The sequence below is a fragment of the Salvia hispanica genome, chromosome 6, assembly GCF_029641045.1.
Source record: "Salvia hispanica isolate PSC_SH4W2 chromosome 6, Shi_PSC_v1, whole genome shotgun sequence".
In the NCBI taxonomy this organism is placed as follows: Eukaryota; Viridiplantae; Streptophyta; class Magnoliopsida; order Lamiales; family Lamiaceae; genus Salvia; species Salvia hispanica.
In genome coordinates this window covers 47,626,380-47,648,855 of record NC_142697.1, presented here as the reverse complement: position 1 = coordinate 47,648,855, position 22,476 = coordinate 47,626,380, and the positions used below count along the sequence as shown (strand labels likewise).

Genomic DNA, 22,476 nt, shown 5'->3' with positions numbered 1-22,476 from the left:
CAAAGATTTATAGTATTTCTTGTAGTACACTATATATATGATCGATGTACATTAAGACGTCTTTAATTTGGAAAGTCATGAGAGTTGGATAAGCCATATATAATTGCTCATATTTTATACTACTCCTTCTGTCCCCAATTAATTGTCACTCTTTTCCATTTCGTTTCAGTCCCTCAATAATTGGCACACTTTATTTTTACCATAAATGTTAAATAGTTCCTACATTCCACTAACTCACTTCACTTACATTTATTATAAAACCAATAAAAAAGTGGGTCCCAAAGTTAGGTCGAACCAACCCTAGGGTCCTAGATAATATAAATAGGACTGCCGACGGAGAACTCCTCCGCGCCAGTTTCCAACGTTGGCCGCCGACCTTCACCTCGAAGGCGCCGGATTCTTGTGTCTCGTATCTATCGGACAACAATTCATTCGTTAGGAGCAGGTGGTTCCTAACAGTGAGACATTTCTTTTTAATAGAAAAAGATAACAAAAGAATTGTAAGATAGAAGAATAATATGATAAGATAGAAGTCTTTTGCAGCTTTCTTCATATACTATACATTTGCGATTGTAAGTAAGGACAAGGACTTTTCAATTAAAGATTGACCCTACATACAATTATGCATGAATCTTTGCAGCTGAACGACACAAGTCAAAGTTCTCCACTCACAGTTTCCTTTTAGCTAAAGTACAAAATAAACCTAAATATAACAATCACAAATTTGATCATACCAAAACTCAAAAGCCACTTCAACGTCCTTTTTGAAATTGATTTAGCCCTTCAAGACAAGACAATTAATTTTTTTTGTAAAATTCTTAACCGAGAAATCCATTAGAAATTAACCCCCAAACAACGTTTCACAGACTAATAGTAGTAGCAAAACTCTTAGGGGCTCTTAGGGGATGTTCGGCATGCAAGATTCTATCCGGGATCAAATTTGCAGTGTGTTTGATTCATGAAATTCAACTCCACAACTCAATCCTAGATGGATAATCATAGGATAATTAGTAATAGCTAACTCTCTATTACTAAAATAATCATATAACTCAATCCTAGATATTATGTTGGTATTATTTTATCTTGAAAATCGAACACCACCTTAGCCGATAAATCCATGTGAAATGGAACTTTGAAAATGACCTTTAGTTGGAATTCTGTTAGGCCCAAAAAATATAATCGGTTCTAAGAGTAATTGTTTTGCGGCCAAAAATATTGTTTTTGGCCCATTAAGTCGCTGGACATTTGTGCACATCCATTTTTAAGGAATTAAAATTTCAAAAGCAACAAATAAGCCCTTCGTTAATGTTAGGGGTGTCGAAACGGGTAGCGGGTATCGGGAAATCCTCAACCCGACCCGCTACCCAACAATAATGGGAAACGGGGCAGGATCGGATAGTTTGTTTTCAATTTTTGCGGGTATGGGTATACCCGCTACCCGCGCGGGTATACCCGTTAAACCCGATAATACCCGTTATTTTTAGGGTAAGGGTTTTCAAATATTTTATTCTAGTTAATTAGTTTCAAGTCTGTATATACTCCCTGACGATACACTTTATTTTCAATTATTTATCCGCTGCCAAATGAAGGATTGCAAGATTTGTGAAAGTGAAAATTTTATTAGTTTAGCGTTTTAACTCTTTATATTAAAGATTTAAAATATTTAGACTTTTAGTTGAAGTTATTTATATTTAGACTTTTGATGAAAGTGAATTATTTTTGGTGTTATATTAAACTTTTGAATGGTGATTTAGTTTTAGACATGCTTGATGTTTCTATCATATTTGTTTATTTGAAATTTGGATTTGGATTATATTTCATACGTAGTCATATTATATTTAAGAGATGAGAAATCACCATATTTGTGCATATTTAATAGCTGGAAATTATGAAAATACAACAAAGTAAAAAAAATACAAATCTGAAATCATAGTGTAGCAACTACCAATAATCCATAAATTCATTCTAGAATTTCAAACATGTATATAAAATTACGGACCAAATTAATCTTTTTCGGCCCAATAAATTTTCCACCCAACATGAAAAAGCCATTAGGAGTAACACTTTGACCGGGTACGGGTTTTAAGAAATGTAAAAAAAAATTGGTTAAAAAAGTTAGTGGAATGTGAGACCCACTTTTTTATATTGATTTTATAATAAAATATGAGTGAAATGAGTTAGTGGAATGTGAGACCTACTTATCATTTATGGTAAAAATGAAGTGATACTCTTAATTTGGGACAGACCATTTGGAAATTGGTAACTCTTATTCGGGGACGGAGGGAGTAATAAGTAGTATTTCATCAATCATCACACGAACCATAGAGTGAATAGTTTATGAATTTTGTTTTTTTGGTAAAACTTAAACATTCAAATCATATCTACTAGTACTCCATAAAACATGACATATTCATACGACAATTCCAAATCGTATGGAGTACTATCTCTGTCCTATCCTATGCTATGCACATTTTTCTTTTTCAACCCACCCTAAATTTGCTGCACTATATTTATTTTAAGTAAAATATAAAATACTATTCCGTAGTTAATTACTTCCTCCGTCTCCGATTAAGAGTTACACTTTTTTCATTTCGGTCCGTTCTCAATTATGAGTCACATTTCATTTTTACCATAAATAATAATTAGGTCTCACATTCCACTAACTCAATTCACTCACATTTTATTATAAAATCAATATAAAAAATGAGTCTCACATTCCACTAACTTTTTCAACCAACTTTTATTCACATTTCTTAAAATTCGTATCCGGTCAAAGTATGACTCTTAATCAGGGACGGAGGGAGTAAGATATTAGAGTTAAATAAGTGTTCTTTTATTATATTTAATATTACACTAATTACTCCATCCTAAACTTATGATCCAAATAGAGTATTTCAAGAGAAACATTTTGGATCATATTCTAAATTAAATCATCTCTTATCATTCAAGAGAGACATTGCCATAAAAGAAGTCCATTTTGTTGAAGCATCATAAATTCGAAGTCATAAAATTGGGCTTTTGGCCCAAAGAATAAAAATTGGTCACCAAATCAACAGTCCATAAATCCTAGGTAATGTAAAATTCAAGAATGTAGAGCCATTTAACAATCCTAAGGACCATCAATTTTCTAGGCCCAAATTAATAATTTTTCGGCCCATTAAAATTTCCAGCCCACAGCATCGATCCTCTGTCATTTTTTAATTGAACAGATCATGGACATTGAATATATAATTTGAAATAAATGGAGAATTCATGTCATCGTTCTGTCGAACATGTAAATGTGCATGCTGATCAATTCGAATATAAACAATTTGTCCTACATGATTTTGATATAAACCTACTCTCTCCGTCCCGCTTTAGGAGTCCCGGTTGATCAATTTTGGGCGTCCCGCTTTAGGAGTCTTGGTTGAGATAAATTAATAAAAAAATACCTAGAAAATGTTAAAAGTGGGTCCCAACATCCACTACAACTAATAAAAAAGTGTTAAAAGTGAGTCCCAACATCCACTACAACATTTACTTATTGGACACTCAATTAAAAGTGGTCCCAACATCCACTACAATATTTATTTATTACACTCTAAACACTTTTTTCTTAAAACATGTGCCCGACTCAACCGGGACTCCTAAAGCAAAACTGAGGGAGTATTTATTTATGATGGTGCATACATGAATTTGTCACATTGCATAAAGAGTAATAAGTTTAGAAAGTACATGCACAACATTAGTGGAAAGTGGGAGCTTCTAATATTGTCCAATTTTGATATAAACCTATTTATTTTATGGTGGTGCATCCAATTAGGACTCGATCGCATCTCCAGTGGCATGAGCTACATCCACAATGCTATTTGAAACAAGACTATCAAATAAACATTAAAGCTAATTGCTATTATACTTGTGAATAACATTCATGTACCATTTGAAATAGGAGTATCAAATATTACTCCCTCCGTCCCTTAAATTTTGTCACATTTTGACCAGGTACAAGTTTTAAGAAATATAATGAAAAGTGAGTTGAAAAAAATAGCAGAGAGTGGATCCTACTTTTATGAATTAGTTTTATAATAAAATGTGAGTTATAATGAGTTAGTGGAATATAAGGTTCATTACATAAAATGGTAAAAAAATAAAATGTGATAAATTTCGTTGGAAAAAATGAAAATAATGTGACAAAATTTTTGGGACGCAGGGAATATCTTATAAGCTGTCGGCAATAGTTTTCAAAGGTGAAAAAAAGAGCCACTCGACGTTTGTCACAATTATTGAGAGATACTTAGAACTTAAAAGCGAGTGCACTATTATTGAGAGATACTATTCTAAGGCCCATCAAGTATCTAGGTCCAAATAAAGCGGACCGAATTAATTCCGGCCCAATCAACAAGAAAAACATCGAATTCTCTGTGTTTTTTCACTTAAACATAGCATGGACATCGAATATATGGTTTGACATAAATGCAGAATTTAATGTCATTTTATAAACCTAAATTTAGAATCGTGACCCTTTCGCTAAAGCCATATGAATTAGAATATGCATATAAAAAATATTCAACTAGAAGTCTTGGTTAATATTTTAACCTATTAAACAAAAGATTTAGATTTACAATACGCTCACTTTAGTTTTTTATTTTTTTTATTACTGTAAAAGACAACAACCAAACTCATATGTGAATACCTACTTTCAAGTAGGGATGTCAGTGTAGCCCGCAACCCGTGGACTGGCCCGAATAGCCCGCTAAATTTATAAGGTTAGAGTCAGAAATATCTAGCCCGATAAAAATAAAACCCGATAAGCCCGCACCCGATTAACCCGCAACTCGTTAGGGCCAGACCCGAAAATCCGATGGGCTGGCACGATAACCCGATAAAATTTGTATTTTTCAATTTTTTACTCCTAATTCGACACTTCGTTAACTAATTTTATGACATAGATAACTTAAAAAAAGATAACTTTCAATTTTATGGTAAATATATAAATTATATATTGAATTTTTATTAATATAGTAATTGTTAAATAAATTAATCTCAATATTAAAATTTTTAATATGCATTAAAATTTCATGAAATATCACAATTATTAGTATTTTATGATTGAGTTTAAGCATATATATCAAATTTATCATAATTATTTTTTATTTTATAAATATAACTAAATTTCGTCATGATTTATTGGATTGTTCGAGCCTTAACCTTATCGGTAGCAACCCGATTAACCCGTCGGGCTAGCCCGAAACCCGAGCTATTAGGGTTAGAGCCGAACTTTTACAATCCGAAAGAAATCACAACCCGACAAGCTCGCACCCGATTGACCCGCAGCCCGATTGACATCCCTACTTTCAAGCAATAAATCTTCTTTCTTTATTTGAGTGTAAATAAAGCTACTTTTTGTACTGTGCCTAAAACTTTATCTAGTTTACCCAAACGCTGTGATGATTATTTATGCTTCTTAAAAACAAAGAAATGCCAAATTTGTAAATGAGATATGAAATTGAATTGACTTGTAGTCACAGAAACGGAAGAGAGAGAAGATTTCTAATATCTGTTTATTGCAATAATACAATTTAATTGATTTGAGTTTAGATCTTTCTCCAATTTCCGAAAGGGATCTCTGTCAAATCATCTAAAAACCAAAGACAGCTCCTCGAGGGTTAACTCTCGAGTCGTAAAAGAACAATTGAAACTCAATATGTTGTGTCAAAGCAATTCCAAATGTACAAGATGAGAAATGAAAATTGACCATTTACAAAGAAAGAGAAGACTTCACTAATAGTATTATGGAGGGAAGCATACAAAGTAATGAAGAGCGATCAAATCACTTCAACTTTAAAATTGGAACTTGTCAGCCTCAGCAACGCTTCATCTTTCTCCTCGACGTAAGCACGGACATGAAGGTCTAGTTGGTCTCCTTGTGAATCCTCTTGCTCCTTCAATATCTCTTTAGCTGACAACGCCAATAATTCATTGCAATATTCCAATTCAATTGATCTCAGTGTTGGTATTTCTCCAATTTCTGAAGGAATCTCCTTCAAGTTTTTCATTTTACAAAGGCGAAGCTTCTGAAGAGACGGAAAATGGGAGCTCTCTGACACTGTCCAGTTTTCCAGATCTCGACAAGAGACCAAGCTTAGTGACCTGAGGCTGGGGAATTGGCCTTCAACTGTTTCCCACTCGCCTTTTTTGAAGCGACCGAAATTAATGTGAGCTTGTGAAGAAGTGGTAAGGCCCCTATCACTGGTAGTATGTCTTCCCACTCAAAACCGATTGGGAAAGAGAGATGTAACTCCTTAAGGGAGTCTGGGAAGCTCATCTTCTGAACATACCTTCCGTTATTGGTGGAGTCTACGATCAACCACAAGGATTCAAGTTTAGTAAGACACTGAAGACAGCTGAGATAGTTCACTCCCTCAGTTCCTTCCTTATCATAAGTTATGGCTAATTTCTTGATATTTGGAATTCTTTGAACAACATCCTCACCCAAATTGAGATTCTTCACTCCTTTGAGCACCTCTAGATGCTTCATGACAATCATATCATCGTCAGCGCTCGGGGGAGCTCGGAGATCCATCCTTCGATTAATGAACTCGACATGCCTAAGTTTAAGCATTTTCCAGATATCGATTCGTTCAATAGAAACACCATCACAAAAATTTATTAGTGTATGTAGATTCCAGAGCAATTTGATTGAAGTTTGCACATGCAGAAGAACGTTTTGAAAAGTAAGGTATCGTGAGTTCACAGGTTTTGGGGTATTTCTCTTTGTAGAAAGTCCATATGCATGTAGTGTCCTCAAATATCTAGATTTTGGCAATTCTAGAACACTAATATTGCCACACCATAGTACATAAGAACGAACATGTGACATGGATTCAAAGGCATTGAGGATTTTTTCATTAGAAATACTTCTTGGAACAACAATCCGGTGTTGCCTAACTACGCCAACAGGACTTTCTTCTCTCAAAACGTAAAAAAACCTCTGTTTTTGAGCTTCTTTCCTTGATAAATCTCTTAGTAAATCATGAATTTTGCAGTATTTTACATTCCCAAGTAACCCCAACCCCTCAACTAAAATGAGATTCCTATCAACTAGCTCCTGCAAGTACTCTTTTGCAATTGTTTTAAAGCTTTTGTTGTCTAATGGTTTAAGAAACCCTTCAGACTCCCATAGCTCGACAATTTTTGAAGCAATAAGCAGATGGTCTTCCTCAAACACTCCCATGTAAAGAAAACAAGGCTTTAGATAGGTAGGCAAATGATTATAACTTAGTTTTAATATTCTCAAGCAATAATCATCATACTCCGAATTCACTATTGAGCTTAAGTTTTCCTTTATGTGCTCCCAATATTCTACTGTAGGTTCGGATTTAGCCATTAGACCCCCTATCACAGCAATTGCCAAAGGAAGTCCATTACACTTTTTCACAATTTTCTTTCCAATGCTCTCGAGTTGAGTAGGGAAACTTTGTTCGCCAAATACAGTTTTGGAGAACAAAGTCCAACTACCAGCCTCATCTAGAAATCCCATCTTGAAGACGTTATAGGAATCAGTCAAGTGGGCAGCCAAGTTCGACATCCTAGTTGTGACTAGTATTCGACTACTATTACAACAATCAGGAAAGGAAAATTTCAACTTATCCCACACATCTATACTCCACATATCATCCAATATAATGAGATATCTCCTACCCCATAAGCGTTTGTGTAATTGTACTACCAATTCTTTCTCATCCATACTGCTCGAGGACCCTCCTGCTCGAGAGAGAACTTCTCTAAGAGTTTCTACTATATTATAATCTTGGGAAATGGTAGTCCACACACAAATACCAAAACGCTCTTTAATAAGCTTGTGTTCGAACGCACCTTTTGCGAGAGTAGTTTTGCCGATTCCACCCATCCCCACGATAGGGATGATTTGGCGATTGGTGTTTCCATCAGTAAGCCTATCCAAGAGTTGAAGAAGCACATCATCAAACCCTACCATGATAAGGTTCTTCTCAGTGGAACTACTGGATCGTAAATCCGCCACGTTCCTCTGGTGCACTACCTTTTCCCTTGTTATTCCAGTCACCTCCTTTTTGATCATATCCACTTCTTCAATCACATTTTGCATATCCTGGTAGAAGTGGATGCAACTTATTTGTTCACCATCACCATCACCATCACCATTACCGCCATCATCATCATCATCATCATCATCATCATCATCATCGTCTCCACTATCACCATCGTCAGTTGCTGCTGCAGAAATGTGAATAGTGTCAATTATATATGACTCGATCACATCTTCGGCCGCTTGAGCTGCATCTACAATGCGCATCTCCAACGGATCTGCTTCGTCGCTGTATGCATAAGGAGAGTTATAGCTTTCGAGAAATTCCTGCAAAAACACAAGTTTTTCAGTGAGCGATTCAACTTGTTGTTTATCGAGAAAAATCGGAGGGAATGGATGAGTTTCAATATCATCTATGACTCTCATAAGAGAAATCAGAGCTGCATAAGCCGCCATGAAAGCTCAGAAACTGAATATTTGAGCAGTGTGAATGAAAATGAGATAAAATGCAAACATGAAAGAAGAAGACCAAAGTGATATTGTTGAAAATATTGCAATTGTGTGGCTATGGACGTTTCAATTCAAGAATGACCCTACATTATAATTATCCATGAAATATACATAATCTTTGCAGCTGGCATCCATTCTCACAACGACTAAATCAAATGTATAATCCATGATTATTATTGAGGAAAAGTTGTGACACATCTCTGTCGGCTATTATGTGGAGAAGGAAATTATACTAAAATATCCAAACAAATTAATAGTATTGACACAACTCAAATACTTCTAAAAGTTCAAAATTCAAACATTTTTCCTGACTCCAGTTTCAAAATTTGTATTGCAATATATTTTAGAAATTTACTGGTTCTAATGCGAAATAATTCATTATCTATTTATGTACTGTAATAAAATTGAATAAAATAATGGACGAATTTATGGCCAAATCGATGAGAAAACCTATAATTTAGTTTTTTTTAGATAATTTATTTACATAGATCGCTCCATAACCTCATTGGGCTCAGCTCAAAAATAGACATATTTCCAAATCTATTGTTCAAAATGTGGGCTTCTACAAACATCACTTTTTTACAAAGCCCAGAAGTGAGCCTGACTATGTGGCCCAGATTGAATATAAATCTTTAAGTTTTAGAAATAATAATATCTTTATTTTTTTCTATTCATATTTTACTCTCTCTATTAACTCATAAAATAATATTACCCTAAATCTCTCAAGTATAAACTTCTAACCATTATTCCAATACTCAGGGTCTCTTCCAAGTACCCATCCCTCCACTACCACTCTTGTTCCTGCTGGGATTTCGTATCCACTTATTTCACATCTCTGGGCACTCATTCTTGGAACTAGGAGAGGCAACGGAGGGTGCAATCTTAGAGTCTCATTGATAATATTTAAGATATTTAGAGTCTCTTTGATGATTAATTTAAATTGACTATCTCTTCTAAAAAACTAGTCTTTTAAACTGAGTTCTCATGTTTAATGTGTATCACTCTCTTAGAACTCCCTCCGTGTGTAAACATTCAAACAATTTATAAAACATAGCATATTCATACGATAATTCCAAATCATATACTCCCTCCATCCCAATAAATATGAAACATTTAGTTTCTGGCACGGGATTTTATGCAATGTTGTTTTGTGAGTTAATGAATAGAGAGTAAAGTAAGAGAGAGGGAAAAGTAGCGAGAGCGATGTTTCCATTTTAGAAAACATTTAATTTTTAATGGGACAACCCAAAAATGAAAACGTTGCATTTCTAATGGGACAGAGGAAGTAGTATTATTCAATAAGCATTGAACAATTACTACGAGACTAACATATCATATATATAATTCAAGAGCGACATTGCTATCAAAGAGTTCACAATAATAAATTCGAATTCATCAAATTGGGCTTTAGGCCCAAAGATAAAATTCGTCACTCAAATCAACGGTCCCCATCTCCAAATGCATTAAACAATCCAAAGCCCATCAATTTTCAGAGCCCAAGCAAGGCGGACAAAATTAATTTTTTTCGGCCCAATAAATTTTCCACCCAACATGAAAAAGCCATTAGGAGTAACACTTTGACCGGGCACGGGTTTTAAGAAATGTAAAAAAAAGTTGGTTGAAAAAGTTAGTGTAACGTGAGACCCACTTTTTTATATTGATTTTATAATAAAATGTGAGTGAAATGAGTTAGTGGAATGTGGGACCTATTTATCATTTATGATAAAAATGAAGGGATACTCTTAATTTAGGACAGACCAAAATGAAAATTAGTAATTCTTATTTGGGGACGGAGGGAGTAATAAGTAGTACTCCCTCCGTCCCAAGGTATTAGACCAACTTTCCTTTTTGGAGTGTCCCACTATAAGTGACCTATTTCCATTTTTAGCAAAAAGCATCTATCTTATTTTATTCTCCACCTACTTTTTTCTCTCTTCTCTCCCCTACTTTTTCCCTCTCTCATACTTTACTCTTTCCACTTTAACTATTTAAATATCAATTCCTTAAATCATGTGCCCAAAAGAAGTGAGTCTAATACTCCGGGACGGAGGGAGTATTTCATCTATCATCACACGAACCAAAGAGTGAATAGTTTATGGATTTTGTTTTTTTGGTAAAACTTAAACATTCAAATCATATCTACTACTCCCTCCGTCCCAGCTAAGATGACGCATTGCTTACCCCGACACAGAATTTTAGGAGTTATTGGTTAAAGTATTTAATTGGAGAGAGAGAAGATGAGTGTAAGTATTAAAGTAAAGTGATAAAGAAAGATGAATATTTTAATAGGAGTGAGAAAAAGTGGTTGAGTGTATTAATTGTAGAGAGAAAGTTACCAAAAAAAGAAATGTATCATCTTAATTAGGACAAACTAAAAAGAAAAACGTGTCATCTTAAACGGGACGGAGAAGTACTCAATAAAACATGGCATATTCATACGAAAATTCCAAATCATATGGAGTACTAACTGTCCTATCCTATGCTATGCACATTTTTCTTGTTCAACCCGCCCTAAACTTGCTGCACTATATTTATTTTAAGTAAAATATAAAATGCTACTCCGTAGTTAATTACTTTCTCCGTCTCCGATTAAGAGTTACACTTTTTCCATTTCGGTCCGTCTTCAATTATGAGTCACATATCATTTTTACCATAAATAGTAAGTAGGTCCCACATTCCACTAGCTCAATTCACTCACATTTTATTATAAAATCAATATAAAAAATGGGTCCCACATTCCACTAACTTTTTCAACCAACTTTTCTTCACATTTCTTAAAACTCGTACCGGGTCAAAATGTGACTCTTAAACGGGGACGGGAGTAAGATATTAGAGTTAAATAAGTGTTCTTTTATTATATTTAATATTACACTAATTACTTAATCCTTAATTTATGAGCCAAATAGAATATTTCAAGAGAAAACATTTTTCATATTCTAAATTAAATCATCTCTTATCATTCAAGAGAGACATTGCCATAAAAGAAGTCCATTTTGTTGAAGCATCATAAATTCGAAGTCATAAAATTGGGCTTTAGGCCCAAAGAATAAAAATTGGTCACCAAATCAACGGTCATGTAAAATTCAAGAATGTAGAGCCATTTAACAGTCCTAAGGACCATCAATTTTCTAGGCCCAAATAAGTCTCCCCAAATTAATATTTTTCGGCGCATTAAAATTTCCAGCCCGCAGCATCGATTCTCGGTCCTTTTTTCATTGAACAGATCATTGACATCGAATATATGATTTGAAATAAATGGAGAATTCATGTCATCATTCCGTCAAACATGTAAATGTGCATGCTGATCAATTCGAATATAAACAATTTGTCCTACATGATTTTGATAAAAACCTACTCCCTCCGTTTCTTCATAGTTGAGTCATTTTTCCATTTCGAAAAGTTTCTTCATAGTTGAGTCATTTCTATATATGGTAATTTTTTTCTCTTTCTTATTTTACTCTCTTACTTTACTCTTTTTACTTTATTCAATTTATACTTTATTCTCTCTAGGAGTTCCGGTTGATCAATTTTGGGCGTCCCGCTTTAGGAGTCCCGGTTGAGATAAATTAATAAAAAAATGCCTACAAAGTATTAAAAGTGGGTCCCAACATCCACTACAATATTTACTTATTGAACACTCAATTAAAAGTGGGTCCCAACATCCACTACAATATTTATTTATTACACTCTAAATACTTTTTTCTTAAAACATGTGCCCGACTCAACCGGGATTCCTAAAGCTAAACGGAGGGAGCATTTATTTATGATGGTGCATACATGAATTTGTCACATTGCATAAGGAGTAATAAGTTTATAAAGTACATGCACAAGATTAGTGGAAAGTGGGAGCTCTCAGATTTTGTCCAATTTTCATATAAACCTATTTATTTTAATGATGGTGCAACCAATTAGGACTCGATCGCATCTCCAGTGGCATGAGCTACATCCACAATGCTATTTGAATCAAACTATCAAATAAACATTAAAGCTACTTGCTATTGTACTTGTCAATAACATTCACGTACTATTTGAAATAGGAGTATCAAATAGTACTCCCTCCGTCCCTTAAATTTTGTCACATTTTGACTACGTACGGATTTTAAGAAATACAATGAAAAGTGGATTGAAAAAACAGTTTGGAGTGGGTCCTACTTTTATGAATTAGTTTTATAATAAAAATGTGAGTTGTAATGAGTTAGTGGAATATAAAGTTCACTACAAAAAATGGTAAAAAAATAAAATGTGATAAATTTCGTTCGAAAAAATGAAAAAATGTGATAAAATTTATGGGACGGAGGGAGTATCTTATAAGCTGTCGGCAATAGTTTTCAAAGGTGAAAAAAACAGCCACTCAACGTTTGTCACAATTATTGAGAGATACTTAAAACTTAAAAGCGAGTGCACTATTATTGAGAGATACTATTTTGTGGCCCATCAAGTATCTAGGCCCAAATAAAGCGGACCGAATTAATTTGGTTTCGGTATATTAAAATGAAGCAGCAGCCTTTTCTGGCCCAATAAACAAGAAAAAATATCGAATTCTCTGTTTGTTTTCACTTAACATATCATGGACATCGAATCGAATATATGGTGTGAAATAAATGCAGAATTTCGTGTCATTTTATGAACCTAAATTTAGAAGTCGTTACCCTTTCACTAAAGCCATATGAATGAAAAGAAAAATAGAATATGCATATTAAAAATATTCAACTAAAAGTCTTGGTTAACATTTTAACCTATTAAACAAAAGATTTAGAATTACAATACGCTCACTTAAGTTTTTTTTTTGGGTACTGTAAAAAACAACAACCAAACTCATGTGTGAATTACTCATTTCAAGCAATAAACCATTTTCTTTCTTTGTTTGAGTTGTAACTGATGCTACCTTTTTTTTGAATTGTGCCTAAAATTCAATTGATTTGAGTGTAGATCTTTCTCCAATTTCTAAAGGGATCCCCTTCAAATCATCTAAAAACCAAACACAAAGCTCCTCAAGAGTTAACTCTCGAGTCGTAAAAGAACAACAGAAACTCAATATGTAAGTGTCAAGCAATTCCAAATTTGTAAGATTATAAATGAAAATTGACCATTTACAAAGAAAGAGAAGACTTCACTAATATTATGGAGGGAAGCATACAAGGTAAAGACACTGAAGACAGCTGAACATACCTTCCGTTATTGGTGGAGTAGACGGACAAACTCAAGGATTCAAGCTTAGTAAGACACTGAAGACAGCTGAGATAGTTCACTCCCTCAATTACTTCCATATCATAATTTATGGATAATTTCTTGATATTGGGAATTCTTTGAACAACATCCCCACTCAAATTGAGATTCTTCACTGCTCCGAGCACCTCTAGATGCTTCATGACAATAATATCATCGTCAGCGCTCGGGGGAGCTCGGAGATGCATCGTTTGATCAATTAACTCGACATGCCTAAGTTTAAGCATTTTCCAGATATCAATTCGTCCAATAGAAACACCCTCACAAAAAATGATTAGTGTATGTAGATTCCAGAGCAATTTGATTGAAGTTTGCACATGCAGAGGAACGTTTCCAAAAGCAAGGTATCGTGAGTTCACAGGTTTTGGGGTATTTCTCTTTGTATAAAGTCCATATGCATGTAGTGTCCTCATAAATATAGATTTTGGCAATTCTAGAACACTAATATTGACACACCATAGTAAACAAGAACGAACATGTGACATGGATTCAAAGGCATTGCGGATTTTTTCCTTAGAAGTACTTGGAATAATAATTCGGCGTTGGCTAATTACGCCTACAGGACTTTCTTCTCTCAAAACATAAAAAAACCTCTGTTTTTGAGCTTCTTTCATTGATAAATCTCTTAGTAAATCATGAATTTTGCAGTATTTTACATTCCCAAGTAACCCCAACCCATGAACTAAAATGAGATTCCTATCAACTAGCTCCTGCAAGTACTCTTTTGCAATTGTTACCATGCTTATGTTGTCTAATGGTTTAAGAAACCCTTCAGACTCCCATAGCTTGACAATTTCTGAAGCACTAAGCACACGGTCTTCCTCAAACACTCCCATGTAAAGAAAACAAGGCTTTAGATAGGTAGGCAAATAATTATAACTTAGTTTCAATATTGTCAAGCAATAATCATCATTCTCCGAATTCACTATTGAGCTTATGTTTTCCTTTATGTGCTCCCAATATTCTACTGTAGGTTCGGATTTAGCCATTAGACCCCCTATCACAGCAATCGCCAAAGGAAGTCCCTTACACTTTTCAACAATTTTCTTTCCAATACTCTTGAGTTGAGTAGGGAAACCTTGTTCCCCAAATACAGTTTTGGAGAACAAAGTCCAACTACCAGCCTCATCTAGAAATCCCATCTTGAAGACGTTATAGGAATCAGTCAAGTGGGCAGCCAAGTTCGACATCCTAGTTGTGACTAGTATTCGACTACTATTACAACAATCAGGAAAGGAAAATTTCAACTTATCCCACACATCTATACTCCACATATCATCCAATATAATGAGATATCTTTTACCCCATAAATACTGGTATAATTTTACTACCAATTCTTTCTCATCCATACTGCTCGAGGACCCTCCTGCTCGAGAGAGAACTTCTCTAAGAGTTTCTACTATATTATAATCTTGGGAAATGGTAGTCCACACACATATATCAAAATGATCCTTGATTAAGAGTCACACTTTTCCATTTCGGTCCGTCTCCAATTAAGAGTCACACTTCATTTTTACCATAAATAGTAAGTAGGTCCCATATTCCACTAACTCAATTCACTCACATTTTATTATAAAACCAATATAAAAAATGGGTCTCACATTCCACTAACTTTTTCAACCAACTTTTCTTTACATTTCTTAAAACTCGTGCCCGGTCAAAGTGTGACTCTTAATCAGGGACGGAGGGAGTGTTTACCCTGTGCCGGAATTTAAAAATCTTTCATATTCTTAATGAAATTAACAAATTTGCAGACAACTACTCCTTCCGTCCCCGATTAATTATCACTCTTTTCCATTTCGATCTATCCCTCAATAATTACCACACTTCATTTTTACGTGAGTAGGTCCTATACCACTAACTCACTTCACTCACATTTTTATTATAAAACCAATATAAAAATATCAGTCCCACATTCCACTAATTTTTTCAACCAACTTTTCTTTATGTATCTTAAAACCCTTGCCCAGTCAAAGAGTGACAATTAATCGGGAAAGGAAGAAGTACTTACTACATTAAGTAAAATGAGAAATAAAAATTGATCCATTAAGTTTACAATGACATATCACCTTGCAAGTAGCAAGAAGCGAAAGAGAGAAGAGCGATCACACTATTCACCAAACACACTAACTTTAAAGTTGGAGCTTGCTAACATCTTCAAGGCTCTATCTTTCTTCATAACTGTAACGCTTACTCGAAGGTCGGGTTGGTCTCCGTATAAACCCTCTTGCTCCTCCAATATCCGCTTAGCCGACAACACTGCCGATTCACTGCAACTGTGCAATTTAATCGACCTGAGTTTGGGGATTTCTCCAATTTCTAAAGGGATCTCCTCCAATCCATCTAAATACAAGAGATGAAGCTCCTCAAGAAGCGGAAAGTGGGAGCTCTCTAACACTGTCCATTTCTCAAAATCAAGACATTCCCACAATGTTAGTGACTTGAGACTGAGGAGCTGGCGTTCAACTGTTTCCCACTCGCGTGTTCCGAAGCGACCATCATATAATCTGAGCTTCTGAAGAAGTGGTAACGAACCTATCGTTGGCATTACGTCTTCCAACTCAAAGCTACTCAGTAGAGAGAGAGTCAACTTCTTAAGAGAGAGCGGGAAACTCATCTTCAGCACATAGTTTCTATCCTTGAGGGAGTAGATCCAGAGCCTCAAGGATTCCAGTTTACTAAGGCAATGAAGATAGCTCAGATAGTTCACTCTCTCAAGTAGTTCCACACTGTAATTCACATCCAATTTCTCGATATTGGGAATTCTTTTAACGACATCTTCACTTAAACTGAAATCATCCATTCCCTTCAGTGTCTCTAGATTCTCCATGATAGTAATATCCTTGTCGATGCTCGGAGGATTTGGGAGATACAAATTCCGGTTCGGGAATTCGACATGCCTAAGCTTATGCATTCTCCAAAATTCAATTGGTGCAATAAAATCTTTCTCACAACAAATAATTAGTGTACTTGGATTCCAAAGCAGATTGATCGAAGGAATCACGAACTCCCAATTAGCTTTAAGAGCAAGGCATCGTGAATTCACCAAATGAAACACTTTTTCAAGGGAATACAAGTTTTCAAACCCTATATACTTTCTATCATATGAAAATAGTGTCCGAAGGAATCTAGAATTTGGCAATTCTTGAACTTCATATTTATGACGTACATAAGACCGAGCAAGTGACATAAACTCCAAGGCATTGCTAACTTTTTTCCTTTGAAGTGGTTCTCGGGATAACAATGCGGTGTTGTCCAATTACTCCTTGAGGACTCTGTTCCCTCAATACATAAAAAAACCCTTGTTTTTTTGCTTCTTTCATCAATAGATCTCTTAGTAAATCATGAATCTTAAAAAAACTGATATTGTATGATCGCGAGAGCTGCTTCACATATTCGTCTAAGTGCGCGTGTGATACCGGATGCGGGTCAGAGTGCATGGGTCGAGGGTGACGTTGTATAAGAAGTTAGTTAGTTGTAACTGATTCTCGTTGCAGAGGTGAGCCAGCATATAAGAGGCTGAACTCCAGCTCATATCACACATTATTCAACACTCATTTGTAACAGAAGTAGGAGATAGGAGAAAGAGAGAGTGAGATCTTGCGATTCAATCTTGTGAGTAGATTGTAGAGAGCTCCGAGTGATTTTCTTTCTTGTTCCATAATCTGTACATCTTTCCTTGAGCTTGATCAATACATCCATAACCGATCTCTTCCCGTGGACGTAGACTTTTGTCGAACCACGTTAAATCTTTGTGTTCTTACTTTTCTTGCTGCGTCAATTGTCGATCGATCCTTTCAAGTGGCGCCGTCTGTGGGAATAAATGGCGATGGCGCGTTTCGAGGCTGAAAAGTTCAACGGCAAATCGGATTTCGGTTTATGGAGAATTAAGATGAAGGCCTTGCTGATTCATCAAGGCCTTGCCGACGCTCTGGATCCGCTGGAGGGAGATGATAAGCCCGATCCTAAGCGGAAGGAGATCTTGCAAAAGGCACAAAGTGCTATAATCTTGAGCCTCGACGATAAAGTGTTGAGGGAAGTTGCTCATGAGTCGTCTGCCAGTGCGATCTGGAAGAAATTGGAGGAACTCTACATGGTGAAGTCTCTCGCTAACAGGTTATATCTCAAACAACAACTGTATTCATATAGATTTACCGAGGGAAAGACTCTGAGTGAGCAACTAGATCTGTTCTCAAAATTTGTGGATGATCTTGAGAATGTAGATGTAAAATTGGCTGATGAAGACAAGGCTATAGTACTCCTCAACGCCTTGCCTTCGTCATATGAGCAGCTAAAGGATGCGTTGCTCTATGGTCGAGATAAGACCATCACTTTTCTTGAAGTGCAAACCGCCTTGAAGACCAAGGAATTCCAGAAGATGACTCTTCCTTAGGCAGAGACCTCAGGGGAGGTCTTGAATGTCAAGAAATTCAAAGGCAAATCTAAGCAAAAGTCTGGGCAGTTCAGCCAAAGTAAAGGCACCTCAGATAAAGAAAAGAAAGAGACAAGGAGCTACCATTATTGTAAAAAGCCTGGCCACATTAAGAAGAATTGTTTTGCTTGGAAGAGAAAACAAGAGGCAGAGAAGAATGATCAAGGATCAACTGACATTGTGCAGGTTGAGGAGCCTCATCAGGTCTTGAACATTCTTGATGGATCTGTTGGGAATAAATGGATCGTAGATTCGGGTTGCAGTTTTCACATCAGTTCACACAAGGAATGGTTCCAAGATTTTGAAGTAAGACAAGGCTCATTTCTTCTTGGCAACAATCAAACATGTTTGATCAAGGGAATTGGGAATATTATGCTCAAATTAGCAGATGGATCTCTGGTAAAGCTCTCTGAAGTTAGATTTATTCCAGAGATTAAAAGAAATCTTTTGTCTCTAGGAGTTCTTGAAGCGAGAGGGCTTAGTTTCAGGTCAGATAAAGGGCTCATGGAAATATGCAAGGATGAGAAAGTCATAATGACAACTTTTAGAAGAAAGACCCTCTACTATCTGCCAGCTGAGGTGATATCTGGAGCCTCTAATTCTGTTCAAGGATTGTCTGCTGATCTAAGGCTCTGGCATGTGAGGATGGGCCACCTGGGCACAAAGGGAATGAAGAGGTTGATCAAGAACGGTTTGATAATGTCTGATCAAGAGGTGGATCTGAGTAGGTGTGAGCAGTGTATGATGGGAAAGAGTAAGAAGCTTCCATTTCCAAAGGGAAGGCACACTTCTCAGTCAGTACTTGACTATGCCCACAGTGATATCTGGGGGCCTTCTCAACCTCCCACGATGAATGGAGGAAGGTATTTCATGACAATAATAGATGATTTCTCCAGAAAATTGTGGGTCAAGATCCTCAAAGAAAAGTCTGATGCCTTTGGTTACTTCAAGGAGTGGCATTTGATGGTTGAAAGAGAGAAGGGGATAACCTTGAAATGTCTGAGAACCAACAATGGTTTGGAGTACTTAGTATTGCAAGAGTAAGGGAATTAAGCGGCACAGGACAGCTCCTAGAAATCCACAACAAAATGGCATTGCAGAGCGCATGAATAGAACAATTATGGAGAGAGTTAGGTGTATGCTTCTCAGCTCTGGAGTGGATAAGAGATTCTGGGGGGAGGCAGTGTCTACTGCATCAACCCTCATCAATATGAGTCCTTCTTCAGCAATAGACTATGGCATACCAGACCATATATGGTATGGCAGACCACCAGATTTTGCTAAGTTGAAGCCCTTTGGATGTAAGTCTTATGCTCACATAAGACAGGGAAAGCTTGATTCCAGAGCTTTGAGGTGTATTTTTTTAGGATATCAAAGTGGCTCCAAAGCTTTTAGGCTATGGTGTATAGAGCCAAGCAATGGGAAGCTTATAGTCAGTAGAGATGTTACCTTTGATGAAGATACCATGCCTTGCTTGACTGAGAATCGAAGTGGCAGTGCTTCAGTGGAGGTGGAGCCTCAACGAGCTGATGATAGTGTCCCTGATATCAGAGATTTCCATGACTCAAGTCCTCAAGAGAGAATTGATACTCGGAATGAAGTTGTACAGAGGGGAAAAGTCCAAAAGAGTCAGGAAAATGCCTGCTAAATTCTCAGATTATGAGATGGCTTTCTTTGCTTTGTGTGTAGCAGAGGATATTGAGTTTGAGGAGCTTGCTACCTATGATGAAGCAATGAAGGGAAATGAGTGGGAAAATTGGCTAAAGGAAGAAATAGAGTCTCCGATAAAGAATAAAACATGGGTGTTGGTTGATAGGCCAAGCACTCAGAAGGTTGTGGGATGTAAGTGGATTTTCAAAAAGAAGGTGGAGGTATCTGATGGGAACAAGATAAGATATAAAGCGAGGCTAGTAGCTAAAGGCTATTCACAACAGGAAGGAATAGATTACAATGAAATCTTCTCTCCTGTGGTGAAGCATGCTTCCATCAGGATACTCCTATCTGTTGTTGCTCAGAAGAATTGGGAATTACATCAATTAGATGTCAAGACGGCCTTTCTTAATGGTGATCTGGTTGAGACCATTTATATGGAGCAGCCTATGGGATTCATTTCACCTGGAGATGAAGATAAAGTTTGTCTCCTAAAGAAAAGTTTGTATGGTCTAAGGCAAAGTAACAGACAGTGGTACATCAAATTTGACTCACATCTTGGCAAGATTGGATTTGTGAAGTCTGCATATGATAATTGTGTCTACATTAGATCAGATGGTAATCATGCAGTGGCCTATTTGGTGTTATATGTAGATGATATGCTTGTAGCTGCAGCCAACATCAGTGAGATCAATAGCATCAAGCAAGAGTTGCAAAGAGAGTTTGAAATGAAGGATCTAGGTGAAGCTAAAAGGATTCTTGGTATGGACATACATAGGGTCAGAACAGAGGGAAAGATATGGTTGCTACAGAATGATTATCTGGGAAGGCTGGTGAAGAGATTTCAGATGGAAAACTCAAAACAAGTATCTGTTCATTTGGCTCAACATTTCAAATTATCTCTGCAGCAAATTCCTAAGTCAGAGAAGGATAAGGCAGAAATGGAAAATATCCCATACTCAAATATTGTGAGTAGTGTCATGTATTCTATGATTTGCACGCGGCCAGACCTTGCTCATGCTATTAGCGTAACAAGTAGATATATGAAGGAGTATGGCAGGGATCATTGGATAGCTTTGAAGTGGATCATGAGATACATAAAGGGCAGCAGGAATATTGGGATTTTGTTTAAGAAAAATGAAGTCTCAGATGGCGAGCCATTAATTGGCTACTGTGACTCGGATTTTGCCTCAAATCTTGATAGCAGGAAGTCACAAACAGGATACATATATAAGCTCTATGGTTCTGCAATCTCTTGGAAGTCAACACTCCAGTCTGTGGTTGCCTTATCCACTACAGAGGCAGAGTATATTGCAATGACAGAGGCTATAAAGGAGGGAGTTTGGTTGAAAGGAATTCTGGGAGATTTTGGGATTGAGCAAAAGGTTGTTAGAGTGTTCTGTGACAGCAATAGTGCCATATGTTTGGCAAAGCATCAAGTCTTTCATGAAAGAAGTAAACATATGGATGTGAGGCTTCATTTCATAAGGGACCAGATTGAAAAAGGGGAAGTAGAGGTTCTTAAAGTAGGAACGGAGGAGAATGCAGCAGATGCATTGACTAAGCCATTACCAGTCTCTAAGCTCAAACATTGTTTGGAGCTGGTAAGTGTGCTGGCCCATTAGTCTGAGGTGAAGGTTTGGAAGGACGGAGGAGGGATGTTTGGGCTCTCGTGCTCAAGGTGGAGATTGATAGTGTATGATCGCGAGAGCTGCTTCACATATTCGTCTAAGTGCGCGTGTGATACCGGACGCGGGTCAGAGTGCATGGGTCGAGGGTGACGTTGCATAAGAAGTTAGTTAGTTGTAACTGATTCTCGTTGCAGAGGTGAGCCAGCATATAAGAGGCTGAACTCTAGCTCATATCACACATTATTCAACACTCATTTGTAACAGAAGTAGGAGATAGGAGAAAGAGAGAGTGAGATCTTGCGATTCAATCTTGTGAGCAGATTGTAGAGAGCTCCGAGTGATTTTCTTTCTTGTTCCATAATCTGTACATCTTTCCTTGAGCTTGATCAATACATCCATAACCGATCTCTTCCCGTGGACGTAGACTTTTGTCGAACCACGTTAAATCTTTGTGTTCTTACTTTTCTTGCTGCGTCAATCGTCGATCGATCCTTTCAAAAACCTTAGGTTGGTGATAATGTCTTGATGTATCTGTTGAGGTATGCTTCAATATTTCTTCCTCTTCCTCTGAAGAAGCACCATCAGATTTGTGGCCGTTCCGCTGCCAAATTGTTCTTCAACTTCCCAAGAGGCTCCGCATCATCAACCAAGTAACGTTTATTGCACTCTCTTTACTCGTTTATTGAGTCGTGACTTCTTCTCACCTAATTTTAGCAATGCTTCAAGATTGTTGATGATTCTTTTCCTCTTTATCTTTGATCAGGACACAAGGTTAAGAGGCAAAGGGTGGTCAAGAGACTTCAATGAGGTATGTATCAAATCAAATGTTACGCGGTTTGATATTTGGCTTTACAGTAGGCATGATGTTTTTCCACTTCTTTAGGTACACGAACAGGCTAATCAGAAGGAAGGTGTATTCTTTCAATGGTGTGCATCAATTGATGTGGAGTTGGGCATGGGATGGATGGCCTCTTCTTTTGTAC

At 36.5% G+C, this 22,476-nt stretch overlaps 1 pseudogene; it reads right to left on the bottom strand.

Annotated features, from left to right (window-relative positions):
* Positions 1 to 5,660: 5,660 nt before the first annotated feature.
* Positions 5,661 to 8,657, bottom strand: LOC148924088 (putative late blight resistance protein homolog R1A-3; annotated as a pseudogene).
* Positions 8,658 to 22,476: the final 13,819 nt, after the last annotated feature.